The sequence below is a fragment of the Podarcis melisellensis genome (genome assembly GCF_964234715.1).
Source record: "Podarcis melisellensis genome assembly, chromosome: 1".
Lineage (NCBI taxonomy): Eukaryota > Metazoa > Chordata > Lepidosauria > Squamata > Lacertidae > Podarcis > Podarcis melisellensis.
In genome coordinates, this window is record NC_138528.1 from 39,563,691 (window position 1) to 39,576,339 (window position 12,649).

Here is a 12,649-nt window from a genome sequence, read left to right on the forward strand (position 1 = left end):
TACTCTCCAACATCAACATTTCTCCGATGAAAATAGAGAAGTCCAAAGGAAAAGCACCATGATCACTGCAGATGGTGACAGCAGTCACGAAATTAAAAGACACTTGCTTCTTGGGAGAAAAGCAATGACCAACCTAGACAGCACCTTAAAAAGTAGAGACATCACCTTGCCAACAAAGGCCCGTATTGTTAAAGCTATGGTTTTCCCAGTAGTGATGTATGGAAGTGAGAGCTGGACCATAAAGAAGGCTGATCGCCGAAGAATTGATGCTTTTGAATTATGGTGCTGGAAGAGACTCTTGAGTGTCCCATGGACTGCAAGAAGATCAAACCTATCCATTCTTAAGCCCTGAGTGCTCATTGGATGGACAGATCCTGAAGCTGAGGCTCCAATACTTTGGCCACCTCATGAGAAGAGAAGACTCCCTGGAAAAGACCCTGATGTTGGGAAAGATGGAGGGCACAAGGAGAAGGGGATGACAGAGGACAAGATTGTTGGACAGTGTTCTCGAAGCTACCAGCATGAGTTTGACCAAACTGCAAGAGGCAGTGGAAGACAGGAGTGCCTGGTGTGCTCTGGTCCATGGGGTCACGAAGAGTCGGACACAACTAAACAACTAAACAACAACAACAAAGGAAAAGCAGGAGATTCTGGGATCAGACCAGAATCTGGGACGGCTTCTGTAAATCTGGGACTGTCCCTGGAAAATAGGGGCACTTGGAGAGTCTGCTTTATACCGCTGACTTCATACCCACCAATTTTGGAGGATTCTGACATTTCAAGGGTAGGGTGAAAACTCCCCTGCTCCGAGACTGGCTTAATCTTGGGTGGGAGGGAAATCCCAGGACGTTTGACTGGAGGAAGGTGTGTGCTTATATTTAAATACCAGGTAACCAAGGCCTTTTCCTGTTCCTTTATTTATACAGAAACTACCTTCAACAGCCCAGCAACAGTGCAATGCGCTCTGCGTGGGGCTACCTTGAAGGTGACCAGGAAACAACAACTAATCCAGAATGCAGCAGCTAGATTGGTGACTGGGAGCGGCCGCCACCGAGACCATATAACACCAGTCTTGAAAGACCTACACTGGCTCCCAGTACGTTTCCGAGTGGCCTCGGTCCAGTGTACCTGAAGGAGCGTCTCCACCCCCATCATTCTGCCCAGACACTAAGATCCAATGCCGAGGGCCTTCTGGCAGCTGCGAGAAGCCAAGTTACAGGGAACCAGGCAGAGGGCCTTCTTGGTAGTGGCATCTCCCTGCGGAATGCCCTCCCACCAGATGTCAAAGAGAAAAACAATGTCTAGACTTTTAGAAGTCATCTGAAGGCAGCCCTGTTTAGGGGAGCTTTTAATGTTTAATAGACTATTGTATTTTAATATTCTGTTGGAAGCTGCCCAGAGTGGCTGGGGAAACCCAGCCAGATGGGCAGGGGTATAAATAATAAATTGTTGTTGTTGTTGTTGTTGTTACTACTAATACTACATAGGAACACAAGAAAAGTTTGCTGAATCAGGCCAATGACCCATCTAGTCCAGCATCCAGTTCTGACAATGACCTACCAAATGACGATGGGAAGCCCATAAGCAGGCTATGTGCCTAGGCACTCACTTGCCTCTCATAGCACTTTTCAATTAGCAATAATCACACGTCGGATTAACCTCATTGGTTACGGAATGGCCAATGTGCAATTGTTGTGGTTCTGCTTGATAGTAAGAATAAAGGTGACAGGATCAGGCTGCAGCTGCTTCATGTCAAAGACATATTGCCAGCAATGTATTTTTATTCTGACATCATTGCTGCTCACAGGGCACATCTGTTAAGTCATCAGCCTCACCTTTCAGTTTCCCAGATTTGTGGAGCTTGAGCCAATATGACTAAACGCTGATCTTAAAACATTGCTTTTTAATCACTGAATTTCCCCAGTTTTTGAAAAGAAAATGTATCCACATGATCAAGGTCTGCTAAACGTGGAAGTACTTGCTCTGCGACTATTAATTGTGGAAGATAATCAGAATTCACACTCTCAAATCCACCTCACTGCAACCTGTTGTGAAGGTTACAGCAGACTGAAATGCAATTTGTGATGTTATAGCATGAAACTGAATAAAATTTGGTCTAGAGCCTAACAATAAGGTTTATTGTAAACTGCTAAACCAGTTTAAAAGTAAAATAGAGAAGGCATACTAGCAAAGACAAATCTGATTTGGATATGAAAGCCACCTCCGAAAGCTAGGAGATAGGCCCAATAAGTGAAGGAGGTATGCTGCTCTCAAGATCACTAATCTTAGAATTGATTAAAAAGATTAGTCTCTCATGCTACTAGTTAGTGCTCAATATCTTTACAAATAGGTAAAGGTCTGGCACAGAACTGATACAATGGACTCTGCTATACAGCTACAAATTGTGTTTTAATTGCAATATACAATGTGATAAAAGATGGCATGGTGAGCCTTATGAAAAATTCAATGCATGTTTTAAAAACGCTTTCAGAAGCGTTTTTATATGTGTGTCAATTCCACCAATATTGCTACAGTATTTGCAGCTTATGGAATGATGATGCAATGGCACATATAATTCCCTGTATAAATATGAGTAAATAAATAGATATGGCCATCAGTATTCAGAAATGCTTGCCTCTGTTTTGGAACGTTTCGGCTTCTGAACGCCAAAAACCTGGAAGTAACTGATCTGGTTTTCAAACGATTTTTGGAAGCCAAACGTGCTACGCGGCTTCCGTTTTGAGTTTCCCTATTGTATTGAGGCTTCTGCTTTCAGTTTTCAGTTGTTGAACATTTCAGAAGTCGAACGGTCTTCTGGAACGGATTACGCTCGACAACCGACGTTTGACTGTAGCTGCAACTTCTGGGCCGGCCTTAAGAGCCGCCTCACACAGAATGCATTAGACATAGAATGTCCAGTCTTGAGGTGACAAGTGCATGAATCACAGTGGCAAAGCTATTGCTGTCCAGGATTGGTCTTGCTGGCCTTTTGGTCTGCTGGCCTTTTGTCTATATATAGAAGGGCCTGTTTTATTAAAAGTTTATGTTTTGTTTTGTTTTAACCAGCGGGGATAATAATAGCAAGGGCAATATCTTCTGCTCATGGACAATTTAATGTTGCCCCATCTTCCATTTCCCATGCCTCTCATTTAGAAATAGTTACAAAGGTTTACATTGACTCTACCACCTAAGGTGACATGTGGAGGGGGGTGGAATCACCCCCAGCTGATGAGGAGATGATAGCAAGTCCCACTTTCTCAAATGCCATGTTGTTGCTTAAGCTCCAGTGACAGTGACTGAAACTGGTGGATTGCCTTCTGGGAATATCTTTCACTGGACAACATGACAAGTTGAATTACAGCTGTATAACAAATTCTACATAGTACAACAGCATTTAGAAAATTGTTTTTGTCAGCTAAAAGTTATTGATTGAAGTAAAACTGTATTTAAAGGCTGCAGTGAGGAGAAGTAAAATGAGCACATAGGAGAGAACTTCTCGAGCAGGCATAACATTACTTGCTATTTTTGCTGCAGCAATTACTGCTGAGGAAGCAAGCCATTTCATAGACCCCGTGGTGGTGTGCCTCTTCAGTGCTTGAAACAGCTGCAGAGAGGGGTGGGGTGGGAAGGGCAGTTCCAGCTCATGGGGCCGACTCACTCTTGCTGTGTGCTTAATAAAAAAACCAAAAGCACCTATCTGGACTGCTCTGTGGCAAAAAAAGCAAGTATACCTACTAAAGACTTAGGAATTGGGTTCATAAAGAAAAATATCAGCTTGAATTCCGTAACAAGAAACTTTAAAGTTGATGAACTTTTCCTTGAAATCCCAGTTAGTAATATCAGAGTACTTGAAAAAAATTGGACAAAAAGCCTGCACTGAAATCTCTCAATAAGCCAAAATAGCTGAGTGTGCCCTGCTAATTTAGAAGATTGCTAATCAATTTAAAGCTAACACAGAAATCAGGTTTTATGAAGAGGGCCAGTTGATATCGTTAAAGCAAAATGGTGTATTTTAGAGTCCTACTAGCAGTAGTAAATGTCAGTCTGTTGCAGAGATACAATATCTTTTTCAAACACCCAGGGCAGTACTCGCATGAAAACCCAGCGCAAACGCAAAACGAAGACATGTTCCTTAAGCACAGCCAAGGGATTGTATTAAACACCATAAATAATGCAGGCACGAGAGGTTTAAAGCTACTGAGCAACTGCTTGACAAGAAAGGCATGGTAGGACTTCAGATTTACTAGCACCTTTTAATTTGTAATGTGAAGATCAACAAAAAAAGGGGGGAAATATATAAAGAAAGCACTGGTGTTGATGGCTGAGCAGGAAATGATGCAAATACCTCTTTAAGGAAGAAAAGCTACAATCCTTAGGACACCAACACTGAAATTCTATGCATGCCAACCCAGAAGTAAGCCATGTTGAGTTATATTGAGCTTATTCCCAAGAAAGTGGATAGGATTTCAGCCTTAACAGAAAAGTAACTCTAGCTGAACACAAGAAGACATATTTCTGGCTAAAGATATTTCAGATTAGGGTAAAGATACATTGAAATCCAAATATGGCATGAGCTTTTAGCAACTGTGAAAATTCAGTCCTTGAAAGACTTTCCCCCTACATATATTTAGCTATTTTTCATTAATTGCATGTCAAGGTCAAAAATCTCCATTAAGGTTGGGAAAAGGCAAGGAAATGTAAAAACTACAAAACCTTTGCCCCCCCATGATGTTTAATATGGGCAATATGAGAGAGTAAACAGGACAAGAGGTCTGTGTTGCTGGTACTACAAACCACTAATTTGTTGATAGGCACCATTTTTACATTCACAAACTGTTACATGAAATCATTATTTATACAAAAGCAAACAAACCTGCCCCTCTTCCCAGTATTAATTGCATGGTAATAGTTATCTCAGTTAAGTATGGCTAAACTATTTTTTGTATTTTTATTTTTCTCCTGATGTTAGGGGGAAATCTCTTAATTTTGAAGAGGTGCTAAAGAAAGGAGGGGAGAACAGGATATTGTTATTACTGTTTTTAAAAAATGAAAATGGCATTGCATTGCCCTGCCTTAATATAGCTGCATATGTGCAGGTCCTCTTTGACGATGCTCTCAATGTGTGGGCATTTCAGGGTATGGGCTACAGATATCAGGGGCGGGAATGGCTCTGGTCTCTCCTTCACATGTTGAGGATACACATGGAAGGTGGGGTTCTGAAGAATCCTACTATTTGGTTCCAGTTTTGCCTTTTGGAAAGATGTTGGGAGAATGCTATTTTAAAATGTGGCAAGTGGGCGTGGTGACCAAAGAGAGTTCTTCAGGTTTTAGACCTTTCCCAAATGCCTCTAAATGTGAAATGTCTGGGTAATCTGAGAAGTATGGCCTGACAAGTAATCTGGAAAATATGAAATGATAAAGCCTTGTTATATACTAGCAGTTACAACATAGGCAAAGATTTTTTTTGGAAAAAGGAATCCTGTATTTTGTTGAATTTTTTCGAGGCATAGAGTCATGGGAACAGAGCTATTGGAAAGGTACACCAATGCCATCTCTTCTGTGAGCTGTCCATGGTTGTAATGTCGATGACAGATCTAGCTCTCAGCCCAGACCAGAATTCCAGAATTCTCCGGCCTAAGCATAGACTATTCCACCCCAAGACTTACAGAGAATTCCAGAAGGAAAAACAGCAGTCTGCTTGTAACTGTGAAGGGAAGAACTCTAAAATATATCTCTTAATATAACAACCATACTATCAGTCCATATTTTGAGTTTTAAGAGTCCCTGACCAAGGTATTCAATGCATGGAATCCTTCACTGTGTAGATCATCTTGTCCTCTACAGACTGATGTGTGTGCATGGGGTCTATCTGTCTTTCTTTGATGCATCCACAAAAGGTACTAGGCCTCAAGCCTGCATAGAAATCTTACTCCTTAACCAGTAAGCTCGGCTCCCAGAAGTGTAGGGGCTGATTAAATATATTTAGCTGGGGAGGAAATGCACTCTTTATGTGCTCAGAGGCAGATTATTATTTCATCGCATGTCCCAGACATTGAAAATGGACCCCTAAATAATCTCAAAGAGTCCAGAACTGAGAAGTCCTGAGAAGCTCAAATTAAGCCATGTCCACACAATTCTTTTCTGTGCTTTCTGAAGCCGCTCAGCTATTCACAAAGTCTGCTGCTGCATCGTGTGGGTGACATCTCTTGCTGCCTATTTTATTTGTTCCTATCAGGAAGAAATGTATTTAGCTGCATATTGTATTGCCAGGTTTTTCTGTTTTTAACAACATGCTAATATCAGGATATCAGTATAAATACACATGCAATTGTCAGTTAATATTATGGTATGATTTTCACAGTGCCTGAGGCAACGGATCAGTATTGTCAGAAGGGGGGGGGATAATGTGTGTGTGGGGGGGAATAATGCAGAGAGAGAGAGGCACATTTCCACATTCCTTCACCAAGAGCCCCATGACTTAGAAAAGGCTCATTATCAACACGTGGTTCTGTACAATTCAATATGAATAATCTACATGCTGTATATCTGTGCAGCACCATATGTTGTGCATATGTAGTTGTGAAGAAACTGTGCAATGCCAAAGGGGACTTGCATTTTAAAGCAAACAAATTAACACTCTGAGTGCTACTAGAGATAGAAGGAAGGGTATGTGATACAGCGTGTCTCAGATTCTGCAAATCGTGTTGTATAGTACAGATCAGCCTGAAACACCAAGAGATTGCATGGGCCAACCAGGCCATCTCAGAGGACTGAAGAAGCTGGGCCACTTCCAACATTTGAGGCCTCAAGCCAAAATGTAACAGTCCCTGCTTTACAACATGCACTTGATGTTAGTAGTAGTAGTAGTAGTAGTGGTTTGTTTACATAGTCAGCTTGTCTGAAAGGACATGTTCATCACGGTCTAATCTCATGGCATCAGAACCAGTATTTTTAAATTAATGTTTACGAACATCTTTAACTTGTAATATAACCAAAATCTATACCAGTTTTTTTTTAAAGTCTTTTACCAAATCACATCCTTTATTTGTTTAAATTTGCAATCCTCCAAAACTGGTGGGTAGTATGAAGTCAGCGGTATAAAGCAGACTCTGGGACTTCCAGGGACAGTCCCAGATTTACAGAAGCCGTCCCAGATTCTGATCTGATCCCAGAATGTCCTGCTTTTCCTTTGTTGTTGTTGTTTAGTTGTGTCTGACTCTTCGTGACCCCATGGACCAGGGCACACCAGGCACTCCTGTCTTCCACTGCCTCCTGCAGTTTGGTCAAACTCATGCTGGTAGCTTCGAGAATACTATCCAACCATCTCGTCCTCTGTCATCCCCTTCTCCTTGTGCCCTCCATCTTTCCCAACATCAGGGTCTTTTCCAGGGAGTCTTCTCTTCTCATGTGGTGGCCAAAGTATTGGAGCCTCAGCTTCAGGATCTGTCCTTCCAGTGAGCATTCAGGGCTGATTTCCTTAAGAATGGAGAGGTTTGTTCTTCTTGCAGTCCATGGGACTCTCAAGAGTCTCCTCCAGCAATACACACACACACACACACAAATAAATGTGCACTTGAACTTTGCTGCACGTAAGTGAGTCAGGACCATATGATTTGCTGCATTTTTCCACTGCAGCAAATTTACATGCATGAAGGATCAGTATCAAACACGATGATGCAGGATGGCGAAGGATGCAGATTCCTACGCAGAAGTGACTAACTTGAGTGTTGGAATGTCGTCATGTGTGAAGCTACCCTTACAAAGGCAACTGACTCTTGTAAGCATGCTCTGTTGTGAAAAGAATTACCTGGCTGTCAGTCATGTTACTTTAAAATACCTAGGTTGCAAAAGCCATATGTGTCATTATAGATATAGCGGTACTAGCAACATCCTCTTTTGTTAAACAAGGAGGCAATAAGACTAATTAACACTCACTAGGGAACCTGAAATAATGATCCCTCTCTCTTTGGAGAGCCAATTACCCCAAATATTCACATTAGCTACTTAGTGCTTCTTTGAAAGAAATGTCTTGATTTCTTCTTTTCTTTTTAATTTAAAGCATTATATAACATGTACCATCGCATTATAAAATGTTATGTCACATCCTGACAGGATACAGCTAAGGGTATGCTGAATACACTGGGAGCTAAAAATCTGTTGAAATTAATAAGGAACCTAACTTTGCCTGGCAAGGAAAGCTTGGGTGATATCTCTCCAGCGCCTTTGTCATGGGGGAGAAAACACAAGGACTGTCACTATTGCCTCTTACAGAAACGCAGGACAGAGCATCTCTTTTCTGTGGGGAAAACAGATTGACAAAACAACCATTCACTTATTCATTCAAGTATGCAATGCATAATTTAATTATCTTTGAGGGACTTTCACCTAAAAGAACTTACCTAGTTCCTCAAAATGGATCTCTTTAATTGTTTACTATCATTTTAGACAGAGCAAAGAGAGAAAGTGTCCCTCTCTTCTTCCTTCCTTCCTTCCTTCCTTCCTTCCTTCCTTCCTTCCTTCCTTCCTCCCTCCCTCCCTCCCTCCCTCCCTCCCTCCCTCCCTCCCTCCCTCCCTTCCTTTCTCTTTCTCTTTCTCTCTTTTGGGAGCAGGAGGCAACACCTCACAACTGAACATGTTTGCTCACACCTTGCATAACAATTACTCAAATATGTATTGATGACTGACGGACTGAATGAATGAATAAATAAAATTATGTAATTCTTATTAAGCTCTTCACGTAATCAAATGACAGTAATTTTGTGCTGTACGATATTGGTTGCTAGCCAAATTTTGATTGAGGCCATTGTTAAGGTGCTGTTTATAAAGAAACATGGCAAAAACATGAGCTTCCCTCTCTCTCTTTTTGCACTTAGCATCTTAACAACAATCCAAACCTAGGCCAATTATTAAGGTTAATTTGAGTCGTGAATGGTTTCTTTTGTCATACATTAGAGAGTGATTGTCAATTATCTGTACAACGTTTTGACCATTTTTAAACGCTCCCCTCCACACCCATCACAGAATGGGTGCTTAAGCATCAGGGTTACAATTTTAAAGAAAAAGCCATGTCCCAATATTGCACCACAACAAATTTGCCAGGGAAACCACAAGTTTCAGCAGTTTGCCCTGCACTGTTACTTTCATAGTACACTGGTACCTTGGGTTAAGTACTTAATTCGTACCAGAGGTCCGTTCTTAACCTGAAACTGTTCTTAACCTGAAGCACCACTTTAGCTAATGGGGCCTCCCACTGCTGCCGCGCCGCTGGAGCCTGATTTCTGGTCTTATCCTGAAGCAAAGTTCTTAACCTGAAGCACTATTTCTGGGTTAGCGGGGTGTGTAACCTGAAGCATATGTAACCTGAAAAGTATGTAACCCAAGGTACCACTGTACTTTATGCCCCCTCCTCAGAGACGCCCAGACAAGGCTATAGGCTCCATGGAGTTGATAGTGTCTCAGACTCTACAGAGCAAAACAGAAACACCTTCCTATATTTAATATGGGGAAAACAAAAAAGAGTGAACTGGTTAAGCTTACTCTTGTCCCAGGCACACAGTCAGGTGAATCAGAGGAAAAAGTACCATTACATGGGCCTATGACAGTGGATTTCAACCTTTTTGAGTCCACGGCTCCCTTGACCAACCACATTCTTTCTGCGGCTCCCCTGTGGGAGCCACTGACACTGGGGTTTCGTTACAGGACACATGCAAGTGGGGATTCCCATTCTAAGTGCACCAGAAATGGAGAACGGGGGGAGTCTAGGAATCTGGGGTATGACTGGGAGGCGGCGATGAGGAGGGGACCCAAGGAAGGGTAGCTGCCAGGGAGAGAGAGATGCAGGAAGATAATGGGCTGCAAGTTAAAACTGCTGGCTCCCCAGAATGTTCCTGAAGTATACTCAGAGTCGAGTGTGGATTTCATGCCCTTTATTCAGCTCATAGTAGTGAGGTAGAATAGAAGTTCCCCCGAAATGTCTGCTTTATATACATTACTTACACAATGGGCCACAATTGGCTAATTCTGGGATTCTCCTGTAGGCCAATCAGATTGTGGATTCACTTCCACCTGGAGTTGGATTGGGTGGCTCCTGCGGACCAATCAGACTGCTGCATTCTGGATCATATTGTTCTAGGACCAATCAGACTGCTGCATTCTGAATCCTATTGTTCTAGGACCAATCAGACTGCTGCATTTTGGAGCCTCTTCAGCTCAGTACATAACAGTTCCTCAGAGAGAAAGAGAGAAAGAACATGCAGAAAGATATAGGCTGCAGGTTAATGAAATGACAGCCCCCCAGAGTCCCCCTGAATGTTCCTCAAGTCTCCTCAGGGTGCCTTGGTGCACTGGTTAACAACCAATGGCCTATGGCATAAGTTAAGTTCCAGAAATGAGGGGCCATAGGAAGCTTCTTTGCAGAGTCGGGCCAATGGTCCATTCGCTTAGTGCTGTCTGCACAGACTGGCAGCAGCTCTCAGGGTTTCAAACAGGGAACATTCCCAGTGCAACCTGGAGGTGCTGGGGGCAGGGGCGAACTTTGGCAATATGGTGCCCTGAATGAGGACAAAATTTGGCACCCCGCCTAAATATATGTTTGCATGCCATCCTCCCTCTCACCATCCCTTCTGCACGTGCTCTAAAGTGCACCACATCTGAAAAGAACCAGGTCAGGAACTACCGCCCTATATCTTTACTGAATGTGGATTACAAAATTTTTGCAGACATTCTGGCAAAAAGATTTAAGAGAGTGCTGTTAGGGGAGATTCACAAGGACCAGACAGGCTTTCTCCCAGGGAGACAGATGTCAGACAATGTGAGGAACATTATAGACATTTTGGAGTTATTAGAGGTGGACATTAACAGGAAAGCTGTTTTGATTTTTGTGGATGCGGAGAAAGCCTTCGACAACATTTGCTGGAGTTTTATGAAGAAGAATCTCCAAGGGATGGGGGTAGGCCAAGGTTTTGAAAACGGTATAGGTGCAATATATTTTAAACAAAAAGCAAAACTAATTGTAAACAATGTGGTAACGGAGGAAATACCAATAGAAAAAGGTACACGACAGGGATGCCCAATATCCCCTTTGCTTTTTATATCAGCCCTGGAGGTTTTGTTAAATATGATTAGAAGGGACCAGTTGGTTAAAGGCATTCAGGTCGGAGTCAAAAATTACAAGTTAAGGGCATTCGCAGATGATTTAGTGCTAACTTTGCAACAGCCAGACACTAGTACCAAAAGAGTATTAGAATTAATTGAGACATTTGGTCAAATAGCAGGATTTAAACTGAACAAACAGAAAATGAAAGTGTTGGAAAAAAATTTAACAATGGAAGAAAGAGAGAGATTTCAGAGTGAAACAGGGTTGGAAATAACAAAAAAAGTGAAATACCTGGGGGTGAACTTAACATCTAAGAATGTGAACTTATTTAAAGACAATTATGAAAAGTGTTGGACAGAAGTGAAGAAAGATTTAGAAATATGGTCTAGACTGAGACTTTCCTTGTTAGGCCGAATTGCTGTTATTAAGATGAATATATTGCCTAGAATGTTATTTTTGTTTCAGACGCTACAGATTTTGGACAAGATGGACTGCTTCAAGAAGTGGCAAAAAGACATATCCAAATTTGTCTGGCAGGGCAAAAAGCCCAGAATAAAATTTAAGATTTTAACTGATGCAAAAGATAGAGGGGGCTTTGCCCTGCCGGACTTAAGACTTTATTATGAATCAGCAGCTTTTTGCTGGTTGAAACACTGGCTACTTCTTGAAGACACAGACATTTTGGATTTGGAAGGGTATGATAATAACTTCGGTTGGCATGCATATTTATGGTATGACAAGGTAAAGGTGTATAAAAGTTTCAAAAACCATATTGTCAGGAAAGCATTATACAATGTTTGGATTCGATATAAAGACTTGTTGGAAAGTAAAACTCCCAGGTGGTTGTCACCAATGGAAGCTAAGGCGGTGAAAAAACTTAATATGGATTCTAATTGGCCAAAATACTGTGAAATCCTAGAACAAGATGGTGAGAAGCTTAAACTTCAGAGTTACGAGAAACTAAAGTTCAAAGTTCGAGACTGGTTACATTACCATCAGATAAATGAGACATTTAAGCAGGACAGGAAAATAGGATTTCAGAAGGAGAGGTCAAAGTTAGAAACAGAACTGTTAGAACCCAATACTAAGAATTTGTCTAGAATGTATAACTTGCTGTTGAAATGGAATGCACAGGATGAAACGGTGAAATCAGCTATGATTAAATGGGCACAGGATATCGGTCATGACATTATGTTTGCTGACTGGGAACAGTTATGGACCACTGGCGTTAAGTTCACGGCATGTAATGCCTTAAAAGAGAACATAATGAAAATGATTTACAGGTGGTACATGACCCCAGTCAAGCTTGCAAAAATTTACCATTTGCCCAATAACAAATGCTGGGAATGTAATGAGACTGAAGGTACCTTTTACCACCTTTGGTGGACCTGCCCAAAGATTAAAGCCTTTTGGGAAATGATCTATAACGAAATTAAGAAGGTCCTTAAGTGGACTTTTCCTAAGAAACCTGAGGCTTTTCTCCTGGGCATGGTTGGCCAACTGGTGCCAAAGAAGGATAGGACTTTTTTCATGTATGCTACTACAGCAGCAAGA

At 41.7% G+C, this 12,649-nt stretch overlaps 1 long non-coding RNA gene across 1 annotated transcript in view; it reads left to right on the plus strand.

Moving 5' to 3' along the window:
- The first annotated feature begins 2,658 nt into the window (after positions 1–2,658).
- Positions 2,659–12,649, plus strand: part of LOC309356515 — a 325,551-nt gene continuing 315,560 nt past the window's right edge. Inside the window, exon 1 of the long non-coding RNA XR_014162827.1 lies at positions 2,659–2,850. This is a non-coding gene — a long non-coding RNA (uncharacterized lncRNA). The remainder of the gene's footprint in view (positions 2,851–12,649) is intronic.